Source organism: Octopus bimaculoides, chromosome 16 (genome assembly GCF_046866305.1).
Source record: "Octopus bimaculoides isolate indiv1 chromosome 16, ASM4686630v1, whole genome shotgun sequence".
Taxonomy (NCBI): domain Eukaryota; kingdom Metazoa; phylum Mollusca; class Cephalopoda; order Octopoda; family Octopodidae; genus Octopus; species Octopus bimaculoides.
This window is the reverse complement of record NC_142943.1, coordinates 17,901,776-17,915,236: the sequence shown is the minus strand read 5'-3', so window position 1 is coordinate 17,915,236 and position 13,461 is coordinate 17,901,776.

Below are 13,461 nucleotides of genomic sequence, written 5' to 3'. Positions count from 1 at the left end.
TCAGAAAGCAGCTCCAGTTGTGAAAAACGAATTTGTACATAGTCAGTTTCTGAGAGATGTTCTATTGGATCTCTGCTAAACCATTAAAACGTTGTTTTAGTGATCCAACATTGTGTTGCAGCATGCCTTTGCTGATCTTGGGAAAGTCTCATCTCGCTTCCGTTTTGAAACTCCATTTGATGTGCTGCAGTATGCGTTTGCTGATCTTGAGAAAGTCTCATCTTGCTTCCGTCTTGAGAGACCATTTGATGTGCTGCCGCATGCATTTGCTGATGTTGAGAAAGCTTCATCTCGTTTCTGTCTTAAGACTCCGTCTGACGTGCTGTAGCATACATTTGCTGATCTTGAGAAAGTCTCATCTCCCTTCTGTATTGAGACTCCGTCTGACGTGCTGCAGCATGCCTAATACCGAACCAGTGCCAATGTTATATTGTTTTAATCCAAATGAAAAAAAATTGCATGTTGACACTCACGGAGTCTGATACCATTACCTTGTAAAATTTGATTTGATTTGGTCGAGCCGTTTGAGAATGCATAGGGAACAGACAGACAAAGAATGATATATATATAAATAATAACTAGTCCGAAACCTTTTGATACCACCTCGTATGTATGTATGTATGTATGTATGTGTGTGTGTATGTATGTATGTATGTATGTATGTATGTGTGTATGTATGTATGTATGTATGTGTGTGTGTGTGTATGTATGTATGTATGTATGTATGTATGTATGCGAGTAGGTGATCAGACGAAAGAAAGTAGTACTCAAAACATCTAGTTGAAGTTACAATTATTTAATAACAGATTTACTCACTGTTAGCGTAGTACGTAGCCATATGTTGAGATGTATGGAGTGAGAGTGAAGAGTGACTTCTACTTTTTTAATGAAAACCTAAATATTTAAGAGAAGAGTTGGGCTTCCAGTGTTCAACTTATATCTCGTAGATACTCTAAATTGTGACAACAATTCATTTTTTTACATATTTCAAGTGGTAGACCACAAAAGATGTTGATATCAGGCAGTCGGTGGTCTCTGGTATTTGACATTTTAGCAATGCTATCTATCATGTGGTGTTAGGTCACAAGTCAATTTCTGTATTCAGAAAGGCTGCATGATACAATAACCGGCTGATAGTGGGCCACTATGTTAGAATGCGGAAGAGAAAATAATCTCACTATGGTCAAACAACGATTTGTGGGCCAGCTAAAGTTAAGGTGGTCTTCATGAATAATTATTGGCCAGTCGTTTGAAGTTCATTAATACGGCGTATATTTGGTGACAACAAAGGATAGATCTATTTTCCAGTTAATTGTTACAGCGGGTTGTTTCAATATATCCAGTTTCTTGCGGTGATAAACTTGAAAATTATGAACTTAGTGAGTTAGGATGATGATGTTGGAGAAGTCGTTTCCTTGATTTTGAAGTTTCCAGATGAAACGGGAGAGGGAGTTGGAGTTTCTCTTTCCCTGAATTTGAAAGTGTATGTATTTTTTTCCTTTGAAATTATTGGATATTATGCCCATGTTGTGACTCGTGATGCCATCGGATGGTATGAGGGCAAGGTCCTCTCAGTGGACAGTTAGCAGAGTTTCAGTAGCTATATGTGGAAACTATGATGTTACGTGTTTGTTTCAGCTGTAAAGTCTGATGTTGGAAGCGATATTATCAAAGAATGAGTATCTAACTTTAACGTTATGGACATTAAAGAACTTACGATAATGATATCTATGTGCTCCCCGGTAATGTTATTTAATTAGTGTCATGAAGCTTCTATCTACATTAGTGGAAACATCTAAATTGAACGAAGGATTAAACGAAATATATGCACTAACTTACAAGTAAAACCACTCCTTAAAAGAAGATGCGGCCCTGTTGAAGATCTCTGTCCGCCGATATATCGGAGATACTTCTATTAATATGCGTGACTAGGTTTCTAATTACAGCTGTGATGGTTGAAGTTGCTATGGATATAAGCAGTTTGTTTGTTTGTGTGTGTGTGTGTGGGGGGGGGGGTAGTGCTTCTTCGTTTGAGGTTTAGGACCAGAAAGTCGACCTTTGTTGAGTTGGTGGTAACAGTTATAATTGGATCGAATATTTTGTAGCTATTTATAAAATTCTTCCTGAATTTATTCATAACATAGGCGTTCATATGACAAGAGATTACCAAGCCATCATCCCTTTATATAGTTGAACTGTGATGTGAAGTGGGTGTGCATTTTTTAAGACATGCCAGATAACTCAGAGCTAGCTAGCTCCTCAAGGAAATGTCGACCTATGGGCTGCCTTTCTTTTTACCTTTTACCCCCATGCGAATCATCTTAGTATTCAGAATTATTATGATACTGCAGTCAATTATCTACTGAAGTCTAGAGTGTTCAAGAGGAAATGATTTCAGTATTAAAGGGTAGAAATATATAGTATCAAACTGGATGGAATGTTGGCTGCTTTATTTTCGATGCAGTGGAACAAGTGAATTACAGTGGCGACGCAACCCACAGAATCAAGCCTGTAGCCCTTTTGATATGAAAATCGATAGCATCGAGAATACACTTACTAACATAGAGAATGCGCCTATTTTTCTCTTTGAGTAGCTGATCAACCTGCATTTAGGACTGGAAAGTGATGTGGCGAGAGTCATTGACACCCCTGTGGGATTGGAAGAATGGACTAGCTGAACTCTTATAAAGAGTAGCGTATTGGTTGAGATGGGGAAATCGTAGGAGTTGCTGAGAGTTCGTGGAAGTCATAGTAAGTCGTTGAGAGTTTGTATTTAGTGGAGTATCGTGTTTAGTGGAGTAGTTTGAAGTACGTCGTGTGAAGACAGTTGTATCTATCCTCACCTCGTGAAATCTGTATATCCAGCGTGTAGAAGGATATAAAAGTGGCAACGAGTTTATTCGAAGCTTACATCGGACGTTAATATTTTCTTTTGATGCAAAATCAAAGAAAAATTACTTGACATGGAAGACTTATTAGCCTCAGTGGTGCAGTTGCAACAGCAACAACAGTTACAGCAGCAATTACAACAACAGCAGCAGCAGTAACAACAACAACAACAACAAAGTCAACAGCCACTGGAATTAATGTTGAAGTCCCAAAATACGGATCTATTTTAAAACGGGGGCCACATTTTTCATTAATGTTTTACGTAATGTTTTTGGTACGGAAAGACTTTCAAACTTCGTATACTTATCTATTTTGTGTTATAGAACAGAAAAATATTTTTGTATTCGAATTTATTTCATGTAAAAAATTGTCTTATTTCGATAATTTCAACCAATCACTGACAAGTATTCAGTTGTTTATATTTACTCTTTTGGCTGATTAAGCGATGTAAAGCGTATTTAATCTCCATACCTTCGTTTTATTTGCTTTTTTCATCTTAAATTTGCTTTAACCCTAACCCTAGGGTTAGGGTTAGGGTTAGGGTTAATTGTTTCAGAATCGTTTGTTTATGTAGTCGGCACTTAATGTATATCGGCTGAATGGACGTCAGTGATTGGTTGAAATTACAGAAATACGACAACTTTAACATGGAATAACTTATGGATTTCTTTTTTTTTAAAGAAGACTAAGAGAAAAAGATGTTTTATATGACACATTCTACCAGTGTTCCAAGTTTCAAAGTGTTTCGTTAATGAAAAATGTGGCCCCCGTTTTAAAAAAGATCCCAAAATACTTCAGGTTCGTTTTTGCCAGACGGCGTAGCAAACGCAATTTCAGAATTTAGTTATAACCCAGAAAAAGGTATTACTTTTTCTGCATATTTCCGGAGATATGAAGAAATTTTCAGAGGAATGTAGAAGTTGGACGGACAATGAAAAGGTACGACGACATGAAAATTATCCTCTGCCGAACACGAAAAATACTGTAACTACATTCTGTCAAAAAAAAAAAAATAAAAAAAAATAAAACGTGAAATTTGTTTCGAGGAAACAATTAAGTTATCGAAAATTTTCAGTAAGGGAAGTTCCCTGTCCAATACACGCTGCGAGTGTTTGAATTTAGTAAAAAAAAAAAAAGATGAAGATTTCGTCACCAATGCCGGAGTTGTCAATTGAGAATGCGAAAAATTCAAACTAAAAGAATTAATCCCGGACATGTTCAAATGTCTAATTTTTCTTCAAGGTTTAACTGCAAGCAAAGATGCAGAGATACGTGGCTGGATATTGACAAAATTAGAACAGGACTCTGCAGGCAGTGGCAGAGGAGTGTCAGAGAATTATTAATCTACAACATGATACAAATAAAATTGAAGAAAAGGATTACACTCACATACATGTGTGTCGATCTGTAACGGATAAGGAAAAAGAAAAACGAAGATCAAGACCAAATCCATGCTATGGGTGCAGAGGTCTACATTTTATAAAATAATTGTCCGTTTAAAAATTTTAAATGTTTTAACTGTAAAAAAATCGGACATAAAAGCTCACATTGCAGAATAAAAGAAAGTACGAACGAAAAAACGTTTCTGGAAAGGTTTTCTCAACAGAAAGTCTAGGCGAGGCTCACAAGAGAAAGTTTGTGTACATAAAAATTAATAACACTGGTCAACAGCCAATTTTCATCAAGGATATTATATGGTGCTTTATATGTAGTTTGTCTGCAGATTTAAAAAATATAATCGGTTTCCTTCTATCCAGCACAGTTTTTCTGATGAAATAAGAGAGGTATATAACTCCCATCAGCAGTATCGCTACACGTAAACGCCTTATACAGGTAAATTCTGACTTCTGTTTTATAACTATTTATATTCATTTTGTAATTTTATGTTTTCATAATCTTTTCTTTTCATACATTTTATTTTCTATTTAAGGTGCCAAGTCATTACCATCATCAAATTCTAATCAGAATTTCAAGGCATCGCAAGAACAGTCCTGATATATTTTGTCATGCCTGTGGTTCATTTACCACCAAAGCTCAGCAACGTGCTATCACAAGTGAAATCAAGAAGATCTACCAGTTATACTTTGGCTGCTCTCTCGGGGATCAAGATAAGAGTTGGGCCCTGCACATCATCTGCTCATACCTATGATATGGAGAGAGCCAAAGGATCTTATAAAGAGTAGCGTATTGGTTGAAATGGGGGAAGTCGTATGAGATGCTGAAAGTTTGTGAAAGTCGTAGAAAGTCGTAGAGATCGTTGAGAGTTTGTATTCATTGGAGTATCATGTTTAGTGGAGCAATTTGAAGTATGTCGTTTGAAGACAGTTGTGTCTATCCCTGCTTCGTGAAGTCTGTATATCCAACGTATATAAAAGAAAGAAAGTTGGACTCGTGGACATTTGACGTGATATAGGGAGCATGCTGAAAGGGTCCGTACGATCTATTTTGAGGAGAAATGAACAACTTTGACTCAGTGTTTATGTCATTGTATAAAGACTTCTGTGCACGGAGATCTTTGTTTCACATCTATTTTTGTTTTGTCTGCAAGAATGTATATATTAGGGATAGAACGATGTATACATTGTTTGAGTTTGCCATATAGTTGTTTAAATAATTCAGGAAAGGGCTAGAACATTGTTGAAGCCATTCCTTTTTGATTACATGGGGTAAGTATATGGAGATTCATACCTTCCTATAAGACATACATAGATGTATATATGTACAGGTACACATAATTGTGGGTGTAAGAATTGGCAGATGCCAGTATTTGGACATAGGTGTAAGTGGGGAAGATAAGAATAACTGTGTGCACGCATAGGTTTTGAGTGATGGTCTTGGATTGAAGAACAACAGAATACATGTAAGTGCTTAAGTGGGTGTATATGTATTTAGGATATTTGCTAAAACACGAGGAAGAAGTATATAGATGAAATTGGGGTGTAGATTAATGGTTTTAAGTGCAAAATAGATACCAAATAAAGGACTCGTGGTAGGCTGTGCACCAGTTGCTTGGATGTGATTGAGGAAGATCTCCAGAGGCTTGACGTCACCTTGGAGGATGTAGAGGTGCTGGCACAGGACCAGTGTTGAAGTGCACTAGTGGATTTCGTTTGCTCTATGGATGATAAGGTCTCTGGGACCACTAACCTAGGATAACCCCAGTCCCATCAAGCAAGGGCATAAAACAAGCAATCAAGCAAGATAGATGCAAAATATGCCAGTGCATATGAATAATGTGGTAGATATCTTTGTATCAGGATATATGGTGCTTACATCATGTGTTCTATTTTAGGCTTGGTTTCTATGGCTAATGATCTTTCTAACGTTAACCAATTTACAGAGTGTAGTGGATGCTTTTACATAGCATCAGAACTATTGAGATATTTTGTCTTGACAGTGCTAAGAGGTCCGCACAACCTTTCACCTTACAGAGTGTGCTGAGTGTATTATTCATAGTGCTACCACTAGTGAGTTAGCCATGTCCTTGAAACAAAATGAGATCTTATGATTCCACCATTATGCTTGCTCCCCAACCTCTATACAGAGTGAGAGGCATGAAAAATAGATAGCTGAATGATAGTGGTAAGTGATAAGGAGGATGTGTAGTAGGGGTTGAGTGATATGTACATAAATATATGTATGTATATTCAAGACATGAAAATATATATATAATATGTATATTCAAGACAATATGACCAAAAGAAGAATGTGATCACAGAAGGGATTATGATCCAAAAGAGGGCAATGGCTAATATTCAGGATGAGTATGAGAAGCAAGAGTGTGATGGAACACAAAGGGAAATAGGGTGGTAGCAGGTAGTATAAGAGGAGAGGTGAGGTGGTACAACTGGTCCAATATTGTTTTGGGCACTGTCCAATATTGTACTGGGCACAACTGGTCCAATATTGTTTTCTATACATAGATGTCAAGATGGATTGGAACGGTTGTGTGATGAGAGTGGTGGTAGAGGAAATAAAAACTAGGCAGGTCTTGTATCATTGAATGATAGAATTGATAGAAGAGAGAGTGGTAGAAATGTGGGTGATGGAAAAATGAGTCGTATCTATTAAATATCTCTTACTTCAGTCATCAGACTGCGACCATGCTGGGGCACTGCCTTGAAGAATTTTAGTCAGACAGACTGATCCAAGTGGTCACTTTTTTTTAAAGCATGGTACTTATTCTTATCAGTCTCTTTTGTTGAATCACTAAGTTACAGGGATGTAAACACACCAACACCTGTTGGTGGTGGGGGACAAACATAGACACAATGACACACACACGCACACACATGTGTGTGTATGTATCTCCCCCCCTCTCTCTCTGGTCAGGTAACCTTGTACCTCCTCTACAGCAAGACACCTGTTTCTGTCTCTGTCTCACTATAACCTTTCATCATCTGACACAACAAGATCACCTTCTTCAATGCCCCTCTCCTCTCAAAAGATTTTTGTCTTGCAGGTTACTTGGTGACTCTGTCAGTACAGATGCCACTTAAAAAGCATCCAGTCCACACTGTAAACTGGCTGGCTTTTAGAAGGGCATCCAGTTGTAAAAATCTTGTCAAAATTGACTTCAACTGTGCTCGTGCCACGTAAAAAGCACTAAGTCTACTCTACTAGGTGGTTGGTGTTAAGAAGGGCATCCAGCTGTAAAAATCCTGCCAAAACAGTCACAGAAGTCTGGTGCAGACTTCTGCTTGGCTAGCTACTGTCAAACTGTCCCACCCATGCCTGCATGGAAGACGGATGTTAAATGATGATGGTGATGATGATGATGATGGTGATGATGATGATGATGGTGATGATGATGATGATGATGATGATGATGGGCTTCTTACAGTTTCTGTCTATCAAATCCACTCACAAGGCTTTGGTTACCCTGAGGCTATAGTAGAAGACACTCACCCAAGATGTCAGGCAGTGGGACTAATCCCCAAACCATATGGTTGTGAACAAAACTTCTTACCACACAGCCATGTTTGCTCCGATAAAACAGGATTTTGCAAGGGAAAGAGTCAATTGAGTGATTGAAATATTTTATTACTCAAAGGTATTGAAAATCTAAGTTGGTGATGTCAGGATTTTAACTTAGAACAGTGACTTTCCAAATGAAATACTATGAATTAATCTAAACCACTAATTAATCTAAGGTTTCTGACATGAAGTATGATAATGTTGTATAGTGAGGTAGCCATATCCTTGAAAGAAAATGAGATCTTATGAGGGAAAAATCAATAAATACAGGGTCCTGGCCAGCCATTATCAGTTTGTGCCAGTCATTGTTGAGACAACAGGTGTTCTAGGAACCTGTACTACTGATTTCCTCTGTAAAATTGGGTGTAACAGTGGTCTTTAGGAGAAATGGACTTCTGCAGTGAGTGTTGCTGGCCATTCTTTGTAGCAACACCATAACAATCATTATCACGTGGCGCTGCTGAGTATGCCATTTGTTCTAGAATATGTGGCCCACCGCCCTGTCACCTCCATCATGTTGCTTTACTCCCACCACCTTTCTTCCTTTTCTTTCTTTTCCTTTCTTATTTCTCTCCTTTCCTGTTTCTTCGTATCTAAATGTTATAAATAAAATGTTAAGAAATCTATTTGATGAAATACGTCTTGCTATAGTGCTAGCATAAATAAATTAAAGTCATATTACTTTAGGAATTTATTGCAACAGTGACTTATTCATGACTTATTCCAACAATGCAATTACTTATTAGTAATGCCAAGTCAGTCTGTCTGGCATCTTTCTAAGTTGATAGTCACCTAGTTTCATTTTGATAAGCAAATAAAAGAAGGTACCCTTACTACTTGTAGCTGCTGTCCAACAACAATGTTGCCAAATGAAGAGTACATATTGATAGTTACTCACTTTATTTGAAAAGAAGTATAGAAATTAAACATTTGTTAACATACCTAAGTCGACAAAGTGGCGAGCTGGCAGAATCATTAGCTTTCCAGGCAAAATGCTTAGTGGCATTTTGTTCATCTTTACGTTTTCAGTTCAAATTCTCCTGAGGTTGATTTAGCCTTTTATCCTTTCAGGGTCAATAAAATAGGTGCCAGTTGAGTACTGGGGTTGATGAATTGACTTTCTCCCTCCTCTGGGCTTGATAGCCTTGTGCTCAAATTTAAAAGCAATTTATCTGAACAACATCTTCAGAAATCTAAATTTCTCAGTATTTCCAGCACTTCTATTTTGTATTTAAGTTAGATATACATGTCCATTGTGCCAGTATTATTTTGTTGCTTCAAGCAAACAGTAACACTAGGTAATGAAGGTTTTGTCACAGGAACACAAATGGGTGGTTCTGGGTAATTTTTCTGTGCTTATTTCAATTTTCTTTTCAGGTTTTTTCTATCACTTCTAGATTTTGTGAATTCGAATTCTACTTATTTAGTGTACATTTAGGCCAATATATAAACTTGCTTCTTTTTATTTTTTATGTGAGAGGTTGGACATATCAAGTGACATATCCTAATAACTTTGTAGATCTCGTGTGACAACAAATAAACATGATTGCGTCAATCCCCAGGCAACTTTTGCTATATATGTGGATTATGTACACCCGGGCAACAACAATGCAACATCATCAAGGATGAAACCTGCCTAAAAGTACTATTTTGCTTGTAAGGTAGGTGACTATAAGCAGGACTGGATATCATTTATTTGTGGTATACATTACTATGTGTTGTTCAATGATTTGGGGTGATCCTACAAATTTCTGCAATAACTTATATTTGTACAAGGATGACTTATTTTACAAAAAGAAATCAACAATCCAAAGCCTTAAAACAGGAACCATTTTAAGAAGCAGTCTCACTGACAGTTCCACCAAAAAGGATCATAGACAACAGTTCTGAATACTCAGTGATAAGGAATAAGAAAGCCAACCCATATGTTCCAGACACAGATGGTTTCTCTACATCAGCTAAGTCAAACAGAACTAAACAATTTGGTGTGCAGTTTGGAATTAAAAAAAAAGGTGAAGTTGCTTGGTTCTAGACTTCAAGACTGGAATCTTCTTCAGCAAAACTGTTATTCTTTTTTCTATTTCTGCTGTTATTATATGAAATCATTATTTAATTTACAGGTTAAAAGAGTTTGTTTCTACAGTGTTACCAATGGTCTGATGCAAAAGAGTGGCTGTGACTATAATCTCAAAGCATGGAAACTTTTCATTAACATATGTACAGAGAATCATAAAGTTGCCTAACTGAACAAGCCACTAACCTTAATGTGACATATGAATCTATGGATCTACTGCTAAATCTTATGAAATACAAGGGCCACACATGGATTATTTGCGACCACCTTAAAGTTATATCATAGCTTCTTGGTTTACAATTGGGCTACTCATGATATATACACTTTTTTAATATCTATAGTATATAGAATATATCTATAGAATATGATTGGTAATCTAAAACAGGAGATGTTGTTCGTAAATATAATGAGCCACAATCAACACTGGTTGAACTTCAGAAAATATATCTTCCACCACTTCACATTAAATTTGACCTTGTGACAAATTCTGTGAATGTTATGGCTTATTCAAATAGTAGTTTTCAGTGTTTAGGAGACACATTTACTGGAATGCTGGCAGATGCTAAATTAACACCTGGTGTTTTTGCTAAAAAACAGATTCATAATATCATCTGTAATTCATTATTCCCCCATTACTAGATACAATGAAACAGAACTAAGAGAATGATGAAGATGTTAATATACTTTTGGAAATCCAAGGGATGTATACTATGAACTGATACACAACAAACTGAAATGTTATGAAAGAATGAGATATAGGATGTCTCTTAAAATCCATTTTTTACATTCTCACCTTGTCTTCTTCCCTGCCACCCCTAAGCTATAAGACATGAGCATCTTTTATCTGTTTCAGTCATTAAACTGTAGCCATGCTGGGGCACCACCTTGAATCAACCCCAGTACTCATGTTTTTTTTTAAGCCTGGAACTTATTTTATTGATTTCTTTTTTGCCAAATTGCTAAGTTACAAAGATGTAAACAAACCAACATCAGTTGCCAAGTGGTGATGGGGAACAATCACTGACATAAAGACACACACACACACATACGATCGGGTACTGAAAGGTTCCTGGCCTTAAGAGTATCACAAAAGGCCTGGTTGGAGGCCCAACCTTTTGAGTTCTTTTACATGGTTTAGAAAACTGAAGGACAAATACAATAAGTGTGTGAATCTGAGAAGAGAAAATGTTGGATAAAATCATAATTAACTGATCCTCCAGTATTTTCTTTTACCCAAAGCCAAGAACTTTTTAACACCACCTTGTGTGTGTGCGTGTGTGTCTATATATGATAGGCTTCTTTCAGTTTCTGTCTACCAAATCCAGTCACAGGGCTTTGGTTAGCTTGTGGCTATAGTAGACACTTGCCCAAGGTGCTATGCTGTGGGACTGAACCTGGAACCGTGTGGTTAGGAAGTAAGCTTCATACCACACAGCCACGCCTGTACCTAATGAGCCTTTCCAGTATATTTCCAAAAGCATATATTAGCAGAACTTTAATTAAAATATGATAGTTGATTATTGTTGGTTTCTGCTGAAAGAAAGCATTTCATTCAATAAATGAGAAGAGAGACAACACAGGGTCATATCAGAAGCAGCCATCATTATACTTTCCAAATGGGTTCTCAAGAATGACCAAATGAGACTATGGATATTATCCAACTATCTTGTTCTTGGTCTACCCTCAAGGTCTCCTGCTGGTCGGTTCAGCTTGAAGTATCTGTTTTCTGTTTTTTTTATTATGGCACTCTTAACAGAAATAATGATGGAATTTCTCTTAATCTCTGACAGGCAACATTGTTAACTCTTATTGTGACATTAGTATTGCCACTTCAGATATCCAATAAATGTTTAATTCTAACTTCTTTTACCCTTAATTGTATTTCAAAACATCTACAATTCTATTTGCCCTACATTTTTTGAAATATGTTTTTGTTATTGCTATAAATGTATATTTTAAGCATTCTCAGTTATGTTAACTGATATAATTGAATTCATCTAATGAAAGATTAATTTTCTATTTCCTACATTAGAATTCAAATTATCAAAGTGTGGAGCAAGCATGTTCTTTACAGTATTATTTATCCATTTGGTACTATGCAATTTCACTTTGGAAACAGTTTTGCAGTTCTGTATTTTGTAAAAATCTAATAAATATATTATGAAGTTATCTTTAAATTTTCACTACATATTTTAATTAAAAAATTGGCAATATGAATTGCTTTAAATGCAATGACTATATTATGCTTTTTTGTTTATAAATAGCTTGCTGACATAGGATATTTTACTATAATGTCACATCTAAAAACCTGCAGCGTACTTTTGACAAATCAGCAGTGACTTTACACAATTGCTTACTACATGTTGGCAAAGCTATGTTTTCATCGCTTCTTTATTGAGAGGAGTAAAAGCGTAAAAAGACTTCAAATGTATAGGTGAAGGGGATGTGGGGTAAATGAATAATTTCTGATTTCTTGTTATTTTCTCCCTACCTGTTTGAAACTATTACATTGCAAGTGTTGCATCATTGTTTTGTACTGCTGCATCTTCTTTGAGAGTAAAAATTACTCAGCATAGTTGATGTTGTTGAAGTTGAGAGAGTTTAAAACAGGTGACAAGTACTTTTTTCCAAGAACATTTTTCTCAATATTAACCTGATTGTAATTAAGGTTGCTAATAAAATATCTGGATAATTTTTGGTGTTTAACAATCGAAATTCTTTGCTCTGTTGGAGTCCAAGTCAATATTTCCCACACTAATATCCAATGTGATAATTTTTAATTAAAAAAAGAAAAACTTTAAAGTGGGGCGAAATGAGTAATGACTAATTTCAATAATTTCACTTCTTTAATGGTATGGTGCATAGATATATTAGGGACAGAGCTGCTACAGCAGATCGGGAAGAAGCTACAAAGGATATTTTATGTTTTTAGATTTAGTTGAGTTTCATTAATTTCATATCATGTGCCATTTCCCTGATCTTCTTTCAGATGTCCAAGATATTTCAAACTTCTGCTGCATTTCTCATCTTTCTAATGTATGAAAATGGATGTCGATGTGTATGAGTCTGATTTCAAATGTAATTTCAAAAAACTGAAGAAACAGATTAAGTTTATCTTGTCTTACTCATTTTGCCCCGCCTAGAGAACAGAGATAATTCTCTGAAAGTGTTTTGAATATGTTATAATGCATTTAGAGAAGGTCATTTGCTTAGCTGATACAGTTTTGTATGGTAGTGAACATTTGTAAAAATCTAATTTTTTTCAAAGTCAAAAAATGCAGTAAATATTACTTTGTCCCTCACCACGGCATTATCATTTTAAAAAAATTATAAAACTGAAAGCTCACAACTTAACTAACTAAATAAACAATCTACTGGATAATTAATTACGTAACGCAAGTATCCAACAACTGTGAATGTAAGTAAAGACGCTTTCCCTTTATTAGAAATTTAGACGCAAGACTATTTCATAAGTTCCTATTAATGATATTTTTTCTTTTCTTTTACTTGTTTCAGTCATT